Raw genomic sequence first — 16,123 nt, forward strand, 5'->3', positions numbered from 1 at the left:
CCTGCACTAACTTTTATCTCCACTTACCTTTCTCGGTGTTCACCTATCTACTTGCTGAATCCCGCACTCTGGGTGTAACCACCTGTTCAGAAGTCTTTTCTATGACTTTCTCAGCCTCCTGGATGATCTTCAGTTCATCCAACTCCAGCTCCAGTTCCTTAATATGATCATTCAGGAGTTGGCTACACTTCCTACAGATGTAGACTTGTAGTCATCAGGAAAACCATGGATTCCCTCATCCTACAGGAGGAGCATTCTATTGCCATATCTGCCATCACTCCTTCTTTGTACTATGGGCAACCAAGACCAAATCAGCCATAACAGAAGGAAAAACACCTGCCCTCTTTATCTGCTTCTTTGGCCTCAACCTCTTCTCACCCAAACCTCTTAACTCACCACTTCTACATTAAGCCACTTACTAATTGGCTGGTCGCTTGTGCTTGCATCACTTTTAATTTTACCTGCTAATGAATAGCAATTTGGTTGGTCCGCTAAATCCCAAGCCCATGAACACTCCTTTGTAATCTCCCTGACCTGTGTGCAATTCTCTCTCCTGGCAACGTCATTTCTAATGATCTTTGATTGACACTATTTGAGGGTGGAAATGGTTAAAAAAAAAAGTGTTCAACACCGTTTTGTTTCATAAAATACTTAAATCACTCTTCTGACAGGTTACAGCATGTGAAAAGGGATTTCAATTCTTCAACAGTACGTCCCTTGCAATATTGGTCCCAACATGTTTCACTTCAATCTATTTCAAGTGACGTGAGCTGAGTACTGAGAAGTTATCAATCACTTTCTTGGTGTTCAATGTTGTTCATTTCCAAATATATTTGAGTATGTATGTTTTTTTTGGCCCAACTCTCCAATCTTGATAGGTAATATACTATGTTCTGGCACTTCGCCATCTTTCATTCAATCCTAAGCTCTTAAATAAATTTTAAAAATATATATATGCTTATATAAGATGCAAACCATGAGTTAGCCGCAGGATGGTCATATTACAGTTTGCGAAAAAAAGTATTTAAAAGAGCCTGCAGAATTTTAGAAAAAGGTCTTGTGGAAAGATGAGATCAAGAATGATGGAAAGAGCAAAGTGTGGAGGCATAAAGAACTGCCCAACATCCAAATCACACAACCTTTGCTATGGTTGGCATCTTGCTCTGTATTTTTTTTTTCATTATGTTTCCTGTGGACAGTAGTTATTGACATATCCACACCTGCCTCCTGAAGAATGTTTCTGATTTGTTGGACATTTTTCTGTAGGCTCCTAATTTGTTTGGGGACTTTTCTTCATTACAATGAGAATTCTTCTGTCATCTGCAGTGTCAATCTTCCTTGGAATACCAGTCTGTTTGCAATTAATGAGCTGACCAATATGCTCGTTCTTCTTAATGATGTTCCAAACTTTTTATTTTGGTAATCCTCAGGTTTAGTCGATGCCTCTTATTGTTTTATTCTTGTTTCTCAGCCTCATAATGGCTTATTTGACTTTCATTGGCACAATTCAGGTCCTCATGTAGAAAAATGGCAACTACCGACATCAGGTGATTAAAAGCTTAGAAGCAAGCCTAGGTCTCTTATACCTGGAACAATGAAACAATGAAACACACCTGAGTACTCACAAACACCTTTTAGGCCTAATGTTCCAAACATTATGGTGCCCTGAAATGAGGGGATTATGGGTAAAAAGTGCTGTAATTTCTGCATGGTTAAATCAAAATGTGTACAAATAGCCTTGAATTAAATCTGGATCATGCACTTTAATTACATGTGAATTGTTTGATTATAGAGTATAACTCCAATTATCCAAAATCGGATTCTCTGAACCTCAGTTATCTGAAATTCTTTCGGAGTTTAATTATCTGGGGACATCGGACATAGCAGAAGATGACTTCAGACTCCCAGCGGCAGTGGGGACCTCAAATTCCCAGGCAGGAAAGGGACCCTCTCGGTCCTTTTATCAGCGTTGCAACGTTGCATTGGTGAAGAAGTGTTGGTGATCGGCAGTGTCCAGCATTTTTCTGGGTAAGAATTAAACATTACTTTAATGCTTAAAAAGCCTTACCTGTTGTTTGTTGTTGTTTAAACACTGTTACAAGTGATTTTCTGTTCCTACTAGGCTTCCATGATGCTTCCAAAACCCATCTTCACGATGGGGTTCAATAATTTCCCTGTCAGGGAGAATCAGCTGAATTGTCCATTATCACATAAAGTTATTCCTTCTCCCTCTTCAATAAGATGGCCGCTGGTCAATAATGTCCTGTTCCTTCAGTGTTCCGTACACAAGACTCTATCATCATCTGTGTCCCCGGAAAAAGGACCCAATGTCCTTTCTCCTCTCCAAAATAGCTTGTACTAGCTGATGCCACCCAGTATCCCCAAAGCTGTGAATGGTTGCAGCTTAAAGTGATCCTCACACTAAATGAAATGGGAGCTTGTAATTCCTTCCCTCAACCAATAAATATTTGATCTGTAAGAGAAAAAAAAATTAACTGAAATCTACAATGTTTGAAATAATACATTCACTATTGTTACATGATATAACCTAGACAAATATAACATTTTTCAGCAGTGGATACAAATAATACATTTCATTTATCTGCGAAACATTGCAAACATAACTTCTTGAAAGGCAATCAGCAATTACATTAAAATTGGCTCCAATATGAGTTATCATTAAATCATATTCCTGCAGAATTTTACTCCAGTTTAACACTTGTCTATTTTTGTTTTTCATTTTACTCAAGATCACAAAGAAATTATGGTTTGTATATGTAACAAGTGGTCCTTGGGCTGTGGAGATGTAAACATCGAAATGCTGCAAAGTCAGTATAAGTGATAATATTTTTTTCTGAATGGTAGAATAATTCTTTTGATGTTCATTGAATTTCTTGGATATGTCAATATATGGTCAAATTCACTCTTAGCTAAATGAGCAGTAAGCTTTGTTTTTGAAAGTTTGTCAAACAATTTCTCTAACTCAGAGATATGTGCTTCCCAGGTATCAGTTCCCTGTAATCAAATAATCAATATAAGTATCCATATGTTCTAAACTAGTGGTTCTCAATCTTTTTCTATCCACTCATGTACCACTTTGAGTATCCCCTATGCCATAGGTCTTCTGTGATTCAAGGTTTAGAACAATGGTTGTCAACCTTTTCCTTTCCATTCACATACCACTTTAAGTAATCCCCATGTCATCGGTGCTCTGTGATTAGTAAGGGATTGCTTAAGGTGATATGTGGATGAAAAGAAAAAGTTTGAAAACCACTGTTTAAATCATAGCTCATTGCCGTGTTATGTGCATGGTTCCATAACTCCAAAGGAAATGAGCCAATGACAACTTTTCTCAAGGAAAATATTTCTGTAACAATTGGGTCTAGAGCAGTGGTTCTCAACCTTCCCTTCCCATTCACAAACCACCTTAAGCAATTCCTTACTAATCACAGAGCACCGATGACATAAGGATTACTTAAGTGGTATGTGAATGGAATGGAAAAGGTTGAGAACCATTGCTCTAAACCTTGAATCACAGAATTAATCATTCTTTGGAATGTCCCTGGGGAATTTTTCATTCCAAATGGTAAAACATTATATTCATATAACCCTGACGATTTCACAAATGCAGACATTTTCCTACCTCCATCTGTTAAGTGAACACTTTTAATAAGTCCATCTTTGTAAGAAACGTAGCCTTTCCCATATTCTCCACACAAGCATCCACCCTAGAGATAGGATAAGCATCTGCCTTTGTTACGGTATTAACTATTCTACAATCAATGCAAAATCTAACTGTCCCATCTGGTTTAGGCACCAGGACAAGGTGAACTCGAATCAGAGGTAGAACATCTATTAATATCATTCTTTAACCGATATTCAAACTCTTAATCTACCAGTATGCACTTTTCAGCATTTATTCGATATGGATGTTGTTTGATAGGTTTGGCATCTCCAACATCAACATCATGACAAGTTATTGGGGTTCCCTTAGGCACATCTGGAAACAAGTTTCTAAATTTTATAAGTGGCTGTTTCATTTACTCCTTTCCCTGTGACTGAAGATGAGCCAACTGAGCATCCAAATTCTGTAAAACAATCAAGTTAGACATATGAACTGGGATAATGTTTTGTTTTAAGTTACTGTCACAAGAGTGAGCTTGTACTGTATCATGGTTCCTAGTGAAGGAGCTGGGGAAGGCTGTTCTTTGCAAAAAGCCAAGTTCTCAAAATAAGGTTTTAACATGTTGATATGGCAACTCAGTTTTTTACGTCTCCGATCAGGTGTTCTAACCTAGTAGCTGACTTCATTCACCTTTGACTCTATCTCATACGGGCCTGAAAATATGTCCTTATGGGATTAGAATTTGTTGGGGAAAGGATTAACACTTTATCCCCCAGTTTTAAAGCTCTCACCCTAGCCTTTTTATCATAGCAGACCTTCATTTTGCCTTGAGCAATTTTCAAATTCTCTTGAGCTAATTTACAGACTTGCAAACAATCTTTAAACTTTAAAACATAATGTAATAAATTCACTGCGCATCCTCATTAACCCATTATTCCTTCAACAATACTAAAGGTCTTCTAACTTGGTGTACAAACACTAGCTCAAAAGGGCTAATGCCTAATGATTCTTGTACAGACTCTCTCACTGCAAACAAAAGCAAATGAACAACCTCATACCTGTCCTTCTCATTCTCAAAACATAGGTCCTCATCATGGTTTTGAGCATCGAATGGAACCTTTCCAGGGCCTCTTGAAATTCTGGATGATATGCAGACGACGGTATTTGTTCAGCTACCAATTTATAAACTAGCTGCTGAAATAGCCCTCACATGAAATTACTTCCACGGTCTGATTGGAGCTCTTTAGGTAAACCAACTAAAGTGCACAATTTTGTAAGAGCTTTTGACACAGCTTTAGCTTTAATATTTCTAAGTGAAACTGCTTCTGTAACCTGGAGTATGTTCACATGACAGTTAGACAGTTAACAAATACTGATTCCCAGCTTTTATTTTGGCAATAGGCCAACACAATCCACAATAACTTTAGAAAAGGGTTCATCAAAAGCAGGAATGGGTTGTAATGGAGCCACTGGGGGACCCTGATTAGGTTTACCCATAGCCTGACAGATGTGACATGTCTATCAAAGTGTCACAACATCTTTTCTTAAACTAGTCCAACAGAAGTATTTTATAATCTTATACACAGTTTTCCTTACACCAAGAGTGTGCTATGCGTGAAGGTTAAAATTTCATCCCTATAGGCTTTAGGAACACCAACCTGATGAACAACTGTCTATTGTTTTCTGTCAGGGATAGCAAGTGGTCTCCACTTCCTCATCAATACTCCATCCTTGAAATAATAGCCAACTAGTACTTTCTTAATTTCATCATCAAAGAGAACCTCATCTCTCACTTCAGTAAGATTGGGATCTCTGTTTGCTCTGCTATAAGCTCTTTTCAGGGTAACAACAAATCTTTACATTCAGGTTTAACACCAGAACTCTGGTCCAATAAAAGAGGAGGCAGGTCATCTGAGTGCTATTTTGTACTATCACAGATTCCAGTCCCTATGACATCAGTCTGCTCAGGACTGTCTGCATTGGCAAGCTTTTAGCCATAGACTGAGTCACTGCACAGGCTGCATATATATGTCAAAATCTGACATTGTCTCATCAATGACATGCCTGACTATCAATCGCACTGCAGGGACAACTTAACCCTCTGTGATGTCATAACAACAAAAGTCCCTCCACTGGTAAACTTGATCGGATCTCTATCATAACAGGTCTATCAACTAACGTTGATCTTAACATTATCAGGTGTAGAGGTATTCTGATCACCCTCAAGACCTTGAATAAAATTTATTTTCACCCATGGCAGTCTCATCACCAAACTCCAAAATATGAGTGACTGGTGGGCCACAGTATCTTGAAGGATTTTCACTAGCACTTGTGGTGACCTTTTCTTTAATGAAACCAAACCCCTAACACAAAATATGTGAATTAATCCCTGATGTTATCAGCCCACCTGAAACCTTTTTGATTTCTAGGTGTTTCATCTCTTTGAATGAAGGCATCTGGCGTTGCCTCCTTTTCTTTCTTTTCTCTCAGCACAAAACAATTTGCCATCCAGATTTTTTACAATTGTGGCAAAGGGGATCTGAAAGTTTTTCCTTTACTTGCTTCACTTTATCTTTACCCCTAGCTCTATTTTCCAATTAATTTCTAACTTAGTTGGATAGCCCTTACTCTTTTGTAATTTTCTATTTGGTACAAATTTAACCTTGCAGGTTAAAACATACTCATCTGCTAATTTAGCAGATTCCTGCCAAGTTTCCACTCTGATTTCATCTAAATATGCTTTTATGTCAGTAGGAATGCACCATTTAATTTCACCAACACCAACTCTCTCAATCTGTTAAAATCATCATTTATATTTTTTTATGTTCACCATCAATCAAAGCACACAGCTTTGTAATACGAAAATCCTTATAAGACAGGTTCACTGATTTTCTCAAATTCCTGAATTTTTGCCTATAATGACCAATTTATAAACTTTAAGCTCAGCGTGCTTTACAGTCTCATAATCAGCAGCTTGTTTGATTGTAAGTGAAGAGTAAGTCAGCTGGTCCATGTTATAAAGCGTGATTAAAGGAAAGGACCAGCTGGTCTTGTGGCCACTTTAAACTCTCAGCAACTTTCTTGAAATGCTGGAAGTATTTATCAATCTCAGCCTCATCAAATGGAGGAACTAACTTAACCTCCCTCTTTGGCTTGGCTTCGCGGACGAAGATTTATGGAGGGGGTAAAAAGTCCACGTCAGCTGCAGGCTCGTTTGTGGCTGACAAGTCCGATGCGGGACAGGCAGACACGATTAACCTCCCTACTGGGGTCACAAACCTCTCACTTAGACCAGAAGGTGGAGCTCTATCTCTCATCTTCTCTCTCTTAAACTGCCTTTCCTTCTCTGCTTCCTCTGTCTCAAGGAAGTTTTTCAAACTTTATCTGTTCCAACAGTAACTGCCACTCAAGGGATTTACTCTCGGGACCATAAATGTATGATAATCCCAATTCTTCATTGTTCTCCTTAGTTTCAATACTGTTCAGAATTAATATTTATTTCTTTAAAAGATTTTTTCTGTGAAAACGTATGTTACTGATGTTGCAGTGCTGGATTTAGACTAGCTCACTGCAAATGTCTGTGCCCGATTTCCCATCAGTCACAACATTTTTGCCATCTTGATTTAACTCGCATATAGTGGATTGCTGCCATTGCAGCTCTTCACACTGATCTTGCTCACTCTTAGCTTCAGATTCTGCTGGGAATCTGTGGCCTTTAATATTACACTGTAACTGTAAACTCTTGTCACATTTGTACATTGCATTGGATGAAATTCTTTAGCATTTACCAATAATATTTCTGCAGACATAATCAAAATTTGGGTGGCATGGTTTATGCCGCAGTTAGCACAACGCCTTTACAATGCCAACGATTAAGACTGGGGTGTCTGCAAGGAGTTTGTGCATTCTCCCTATGTCTGCGTGGGTTTTCTCCAGGGGCTCTGGTTTCCTCCTACCATTTGAAATGTACCAGGGGTGAAGGTTAATGAGTGTAAATTGGGTGGTACAGACTCATGGGCTAAAATAGCCTGTTAGCATGCTGTATGTCTAAATTTAAATTTAAAATAAAAATTTTAAATTTAAAAATGTAACACTATATGTGAGATTCCATATGTTTAATTACCTCACCTGAAATTATTTTCCATTAGTCCACAATGAAACTTGACAATCCTTTCCATCATTTTCTTCCTAGTTACATAAAAACTATTTCCACCTGCTTTCTTTTTCTTTTCCTCTCTGTGCCTCCCTCAACAGACAAGCACCAGATTAGAAACAAATTCTTAGCTATAATAGCTTAATCTGATTCTACTTGCTGCACGAATCCACCCTATCAAAGAAATTTTCTTTGCTCCACTCAAAACCTTCTCGACCTTGGCAGCCACCCAGACTAGCATGATCCAATGAAGTTCCCCACATCTGGAACAAAGGCCCGTGGACCAAAAATGTTAACTGTTTCTCTTTCCACTGATTCTGCCTGACCTGCTGAGTTTGACCTGCATTTTCTATCGTTAAGTCGATTTTTTTGGCATCTGCTTGATGTGCTGTTTGGTGTTTAGACTTGCCATGCATCATTTAGCCTGCAAAATTGTAGTGCTGTGACAAATTCTTCATTTATACAGTTAGTAAGGATCTCTGTAGACAAAGAAATGTGTGGACAAAGTTAGCGTTTGTCCTATTGAATGGTTGTCTAGGAAATGATGTAACATCTATCAATAGTGAAAATGTAAAAATGCTTAGAGACATTAGAGCAGGGGTCAGAAAATCCAACATAGTCAGGCAAAACCAGTATGAAAGGGAAATTGTATCTGATGAATTGATAGAATTCTGTGAAGGAGGGGCATAAGCTGTTGATCAAGAGGAAGCCAGTGGATGTATTATATCTAAATTTGTAGAAGACATTTCAAAGATTATTTCAGAGAGTAAAAGTTCATAGTACAGAAGGTAGCATATTGACATTGATTGAATATTGTTTAATCAAAAGCAGAAAATGGTCATAAATAGATCTTTTTTCTGACTGGCAAGATGCACAAGCAATGTGCCACAGAGAACAGTGCTGGGACCTTAGCTTTTACCATTTTATTTAAATGATTTATAGCAGAGATCGAGATGGTGACAATGAGCTGCTGTTTCACAGCACTAGTAACCCACATTCAAAACTGACCTTGGGCACAATCTATGTGGAGCTTGCATATTCTTGCAGGGACTGCATGGGTTATCTCCATGTGTTCTGGTTTCCTTCCAGACTCCATAGATATGTGGGTTGGTAGATACACGCTCTGATGTGTAGATGAGTGATGGAATCTAGATAGTGTGGGAAGAATACAGTGTGATTTGTGTGTGTGTGTGTGTGTGTGTGTGTGTGTGTGTGTGTGTGTGTGTGTGTGTGTGTGTGTGTGTGTGTGTGTGTGTGTGTGTGTGTGTGTGTGTGTGTGTGGCAATTGTTCCGATGACACATTAGGTTGGAAGGCAAGTCGTGAAGATGGCACAGGTTAAGTGAGAGAGCAAAAATATGGGTAAATGTGAAATTGTTCATTTTTGCAGGAGATTAAAACCTGAGAAATTGCAAAGTTCTAAGAAGCAGAGGAATCTGGCTGTCAGTGCATGAAATGTAAAAGACTAATATGCAGGCACATCAACTAATAAGAAAAAAAACAATTTTATTTGTTTAAGAGGGAAATTGAATACAAAAGTGGGGAAGTTATACTTTGGTTATTAAGATCAATGATGAGATCGCATCTGGTATACTATGTACAGACTGGCTCCCCTTATTTGAGGAAAGATGTTTAAGCAGAGATTATTTGAGAGGAGATTCAGAAGAATGCTGCTGGTACCCGAGGGCTTGAGTCAAAAAGAGAGGTTGGAGAGGCTTGATATTTCCTTGAGCAGAGGACGCTGGGGAGTGATCTTATTGAGGTTTATCGAATCTTAAGAGGCATGGATAAAGTGAATGCTCACAGTATTTTCCCCAGTGTCTTCAATTCTCGAATCAGAGGGCAGAGGTTTAAGGTACAGAGGCAAAAGATTTCAGAGGGACCTGAGGAGCAATTTTTTAACTGAGGATTGTCCGTAGCTGGAAATAAGCAGCCAGTGAAAATTATAGAAGCAGCTACAATTAGAATGTTCAAAGGGCATTTGGATAGATGTATGGATAGGAAGGGTTTAAAAGGATATGACACAAATGCAGGGAGAAGGGACTAGCCGACAATGCCAACTGAGTTGGGATATACGAGTTGGGTTGATGAGGCTAATCTGTGCTGTATGTTTCTGTATAAGTATTTTGGAAAACAACTGCTACCTGGAATGGATGGGTTGCCTTATGAAAAATGGTTACCCGAGGCTTGTATCTGCTGGAGTTCAGGAGAATGAAAGGTGACTCATGATACTGAAGAAAAGAGGAACATTACCTCTTATTTCACATGGCTGGTCTATAACCCAATGGCATGAACATTAAATTCTCCAATTACATCCATTCTGTTCCTTCCCCTCTCCTTCTGATCCACTAGGTTCTCTGTTCCCTGCTCATGATTACCATTTCTTCCCTTCCTCTCCCTGGCTCCATCTGCTAATCCCCTTCCCCTACTGCTGTTATCTGCCCACTATCCCTCATTTAGTTGGATCCTTTCATTACCTCCAAGCCTTATTAAATTCTATAATCCACACCTCTTTGTTGTCTCTCCTCATCACCTGCTAGCGTCAGTCATGATTTCCACCTCCTTTCTCCCATCTAGCTCCATTTGCTTTATAGCACCACCTCACCTGGATCCACCTACCATGTTTCTGAGGGATGTTGATGGCTTGGGCTAACAGGGGATAATTACTCCTTGGTTAGAATCTAAAATGCGGGATCATTGTTTAACTCATTTAGGACAGAGATTAAGTAACATTTTTCTCTCAGACATTTGTGAATCTTTGTAATTCTCTTCCTGAAAAGGCATTGAAAACAGGATCTTTGAATATTTTTAAAACAGAGATGGGTTTATTCTTGGATAACAATGTAAAGGTAACAATCAAAAACCCACAATCTTAATAAATGGCACAGCAGGCTTGATGAAATGAGTGGCCTATTGTTGTTTCTAATTTGAATATTCAAATTTATATAGGAATCGACAATCTCCAAGCGTATTTCTCAAAATTTCTGGTTCTCCACAGTTTTTCAGGATTTTGGATTCAAGTGATGCTTTAACTTCTGTAGTAAAGCCCTGAGTTTTGTGATGGTAGAACATTTGCTAATATATTGTACACCTTTGAATATTGGAATGTAAAAAAGTGGAACTGGAGTAAACCAATTGGCCCCAGTATCTTACAAGATTGACTCATCCATTCTTAATCTCTAAAACACTTTTCCTTTCTCCCCAACCCTAACAACTTCCTTGTGGTTTAAATGTCCATCAGTCTTCACCTTGTCGATATCATTGCTTAAGAGGGATAGAGAACTCCAAAAAAAAATTGTACATTTATTTTTTGAGCCTACTTCTTCAGCTATGTTAGGAAGGGATTTTGATTCAGAAACAATGGAATAATGCAAAGGTAAATAAGCTGGAAAACTGGAGCAACACACACAGAAAATACTTGAAGGAACTCAGCAGGTTGGGCAGATATATTTGCATGCAAGGGTAACTTTAAAGCAAATTTAGAACTGCTTTATTTATCTCCCAAGAATTCACAGTATGAAATATGGAACACTGTTCTGAACATTAGTTGGTGATGTAAAGTTATCACTTTATTACCTGTATGCATCATTATTCTTTTTCTTGATATTCCTTGACTGAGGAAGGGGAGTGATGCTCTGTCCTACCTTGCTTTGTGAGTTACCAGATGAAAATAAAAAAAGTTCCCTTTTCTTCCATCTTGAAGAGAACATGCAAATAAATCATTGCTTGTTTAGAATAAAGGAGGAACATTCTGTCAACTTAACCTGTAATGAGAACATTGATCCTGATATTAAATTTTGATTAGTTAGTACATAGTGAAAATCTGGTTCAATTAAGATCAGTACAGACTTGTTTTTTAAACCTCTGATAATTTGCTTAGTTTTGAAACAAAAAAAATCTAAACATCCCTATGTAGAAAATAAATACCAATACGAGCAGTAAATCTAAACCAGGCAGCCACACCAGTGTATGTTGCTTAGAATAGTCAATGGATAGCAATCTGAGAAGCAATCTTGAGAAACACAAAAGCTTCAAAAATTGCTTCATTTTAATGTGGCCTCTTGCAAAGGCACCACCACTGCTTTAGCTGAGATCAGCTAAATCAGAGCAGACTAGAACTTCTTTTCCTGCATGGAACCACTGGGCACTATATTTTTTTTTTGCAATTGTTTAATTTGTGAGCAGAAATATTAATGAGTGAACTTGAAGCCTGGGATTTTAGAATTCCCTTGTTGGATTTTGAAACTGTTTCAAATTTGCGGCTACTTTGAACTACAGCATTCTGATGTTCCTTCGGGAAAGAAGCAAGTGCCACAAGCATATAGATCAACTCTTCATCTGTGGCCTGGAAATTTAGACCTTCAGTTCGAATCAACCTAGTTAGGAGCTTTTGGGAAGTGACACTTATGCTAGTCTAAGCAAATTTGAGAACAACCTAGTCAGCATAGTCCGTAAAACAAAGGAAAAGTAACCATTAGACCCTTAGATTGTTTCTCACTTCTTCCATGGGTTAAAGGCCAACTGAACAACCTTTCAGATTCGCACATACTTTCTCATTACCTTCTTAAACAAAATACTTGCTGACCTCTACAAAAAGCTGACCATGCTACACCAAACTTTCTAACTGGTTGAACTTCATTCTCTCGTGGACGATCAGCAAAACTCATTCTAACTATTCATTTATCAAGTGATTTGTGTCTTATTTATGATTCATTAGTATTGTTAGACAGTATGGAGACCATAGTCTCTAGGGATATTTTAAGGCAAAGATAAAGAATGCTTCAAGTTGGGATCTGCAGCAAAGTAGTGAGAGAACTTCACTGGTAATAAATACTTGATTTTTTTTTTTATGAAGCCATCTTATTATGTTTGCCATATAAAATATAAAGGAGCAAAAGCCGAACAGGAGACGGACTTAATCACTGAATAATCTGCTTTGCCACAATAATTTTATGATTCACTTCAGTGATTTTCCTTTCTGTTTTGTTTGATCAATAAAGTTAAGATTCTCAATTTTTATAAAGATACCTCAATCACATATTGATGCAAACAAATCAACACTTAGAACTTTTCCCAACAATGGATAGGGAAAGTGGAGTGAGATAAGGGACAATTGGGACTGCCTTGAGTGAACAATATGGTTAGAATGGAGAAGTCAGGTAGGAGGGCCAGGATCCATTCTGCAAAACTCTAATGCTCGAAGAAAGTATGAGGATGGTGTACTGAATATACCTGTAGGCACTGGCTACAATTATAATTACTATTAGGCAGAGAATATTGATTTAAATTGTCCCTTGGTTTTTTTCCTGCACAACATTTGGCAAATGGTGACATTTAACAGAGACAATAGCCCTGCGCAGTGTTGCAACATCCTGATCCAAGCCACAAGTTTTATTCTCATCAAACTATTATCAATGGGGAATGAATAGGAATTAGGACATACGGTATATTAAAATAGATAACATAGAACATTATAGCACAGTACATTTCCTTGGGCCCATGATTTTGTGCCATCCTATGTAAACCTACTCAACTAACTAAACCTTTCCTACTTCACATCGATAACCATCTATTGTTCTTGTATCCATGTGCCTGAGTCTTTTAAATGTCCCTGTTGTAACAGCCACCACCATCACCCCTGTAATATGCTCCAGGCTCCTACTACTCTTTGCGTTGAAAAAAACCTTACCCCTGACATCTCTTCTAAACTTTCTTCCCATTATCTTCTACAGATATCCTCTGGTGTTTGTTAGTCACACTCTAGAGAAAAAGTGCTGGCCATGCACTCTATCTATGCCTCTCTTAATAGACCTCTATAAGTCAGATCTCATCCTTTGCTCCAAAATGAAAGCTCTGTTTACTTTACCTCATAAGAAATATTCTCCAATCCTGACAACATCCTGGTAAATCGCCTCTGTGCCCTCTCCATACCTTCCGCATCCTTCCACCAATGAGGCGACCAGAACTTAACACAATATTCTAAGTGCATAGAGTTTTATAGAGATGCAACATTATCTCTTGACTCTTGAACTCAATCCAATGACAAATTAAGGCCAGCATGTCATAAGCCTTTTTAACTACCTTATCAACCTGTGTGGCATCCTTAAGAGAGCTATGGATTTTGACCCCAAGGTCCCTCTGTTCTTCCACACTGTTAAGAAACCTGCCATTGACCATGTACTCTGCCTTCATGTTTGACCTCCAAAAAACATCACGTCACTTTTATTCGGATTGAACTCCATCTGCCACTTTTCTACGCAACTCTGCATCCTGTCTTTATCCAATTGTAACCATTGACAACCTTCCACACAATCCACAACACTTCCAACCTTCAAGACATCTGAAAACTTGTTGATCCATCCCTCTACTTCTTTGACCAGGTCATTTATTTAAAAAAACGCAAAGAGCAGGGGTCACAGAACAGATCCCAACAGAACTGCACTAGTCACTGACCTCCTGGCAGAATATGTTCCATCTACTACTCTCCTTTGTTTTGCCACTTATACCTTGCTTAGTCATCCTTGACTTCCCAATATTTTTGTGGACCATTAGGCTCTCTTAGCAATTATATAGACCTATCAGTGTTTCTATTTTGGTATGAAAACTCATTAATTTTTCACAGATCCCAATATGTTTCATGCATCAAAAGTTTGATACAATCTCTTTCAATGTCTTGCATCATATTGCAGCAAAGTAATGGAAAAGAGAAAAGCCAATCTAAAGTGCAGAAAATATTAAAAATAAAGCTGGATAACCAGCAAAGATTATGCATATGCAAAGTAGCGAAACTTAAGACCTGCATTCACATGACCATGTTGATTCCAAGATAAACCAACCGAGGGATCATCTGCTTCACATCGGTTAGTTCAATCTGTTACACAGCATTTTAGATTTAATTTGGTTCATAGTTTGTTCCTATTAAAGGAAACAATTGCATCTTATTGTTTCCATGAAACAATTTCATGGAAAGATGTCCAAGCAATGAATTGTTTTTAAGAGCTACAACAGTTATTCTATAAAGAACCTATTCTTGGGCTGAAGAGCTTTCTTCTCAATGAGATCATTCATTTTGATGAATGTAGCTTGATTTGAAGTCTATCCCTCTTCTTTTGATAAGTTTAAACTTTTAAAGGGCTTGCTACTTTGTGATTCAGGGACTGCAATGGTATTCATAAAAAGTATCTTGTTGGCTTTCAACGACAAGCAATCTGTGCCAAAGAGAGGTCAAACACGAATATTTTAATTTTACATTATTCAAACTAATAAATGTCCTTTATTTATTTTTTTTAAAAACTCCCATTCTTGTATTAATAATTAAATTCCAATTGTAAATCTGACTCCATGATATTATCTATGAATAATTCTGATAGGTTAAAGCTTTACCATTTGAAAGTACAAAAGTTGGCTTTCCCAATATTATATCTACAGCTAACTATAACATTGCACTTGGTGATAAAAAGCTTTTTGTCTTTAAATATGTCCAGCACTACCTGTGGTTTATTTTTCTTGGTTTTGTTCAATTAATCCATTTGATTACACAGATGTTCAATAAAGGGAAAACCAAATTCCCTTGGCTACAGCTGCCGATGATACTTAGTGTCTGAAATGTGCCTGACCTGTAGTGACCCACTCTTGCAAGAAATTAAATTGATGACACCCTAAATTGTAATCTCTCTTCTGTTTAAACAAATTAAAGTTAAATGAAAGAAGGACATATCCTCAGTTTAGCGGTTAGTTCACTATCATAGAGATAGGCAGACTGTGATAATGATAATCAGATGTGTGCAATCACTGGTGATGAGCTGAACATTTGTAGTCTCCTCAGTCACTGAATGCTCCTTGAATATCCAATTTTTTCTGCATTTGAAGCTTTGTGGATGTCATAATTAAAACTATTCAACCTGATGTGTTCCTGCATGGATAGTGAGGCTTCCCACTGTACTAGTGCTGAACCACCTTTGTGTAACCTAGTGAGGGTTCATTCTCAAGAAACCTGTTTTCTGCACAGATATGACAAAACAATAAAGGCAAAGAAGGAATAATTCTGTTAGTAGCTGCTCTCCACCACTACATGTTATTTTTACTCAGGCTGAATATACATGTTAATGTTATTGCTATTTTTCAGAGGTGGGGAGCGCAGGAATACAGCATTAAAATATAAGAACATATTCTGGGTTTTGCTGTAGCTGTCAAACGATCACAATGGTCAGAGATAAAGAGAGACTGGGATGTAAATTCCATTTTTTTTGAGCACAAGTGAGGGACCTTAACTCCAAAAAAACTCTTGTGCTTACCAGGCATTGAGTTCCTTGACCAGTTATGGCACAAGAAGAAAGACCATTCACTA

At 37.9% G+C, this 16,123-nt stretch overlaps 1 long non-coding RNA gene across 1 annotated transcript; it reads right to left on the minus strand.

The window, feature by feature from the left end:
• Positions 1 to 1,156: 1,156 nt before the first annotated feature.
• LOC138759865 (uncharacterized) lies at positions 1,157 to 5,600 on the minus strand. The gene is made up of 3 exons (XR_011355169.1): positions 5,284 to 5,600; positions 2,069 to 2,473; positions 1,157 to 1,586 (listed from the first exon to the last, which is right to left on the minus strand). It is a non-coding gene; the product is annotated as an uncharacterized lncRNA (long non-coding RNA).
• Positions 5,601 to 16,123: the final 10,523 nt, after the last annotated feature.

This window comes from Narcine bancroftii, chromosome 4, assembly GCF_036971445.1.
Source record: "Narcine bancroftii isolate sNarBan1 chromosome 4, sNarBan1.hap1, whole genome shotgun sequence".
In the NCBI taxonomy this organism is placed as follows: Eukaryota; Metazoa; Chordata; class Chondrichthyes; order Torpediniformes; family Narcinidae; genus Narcine; species Narcine bancroftii.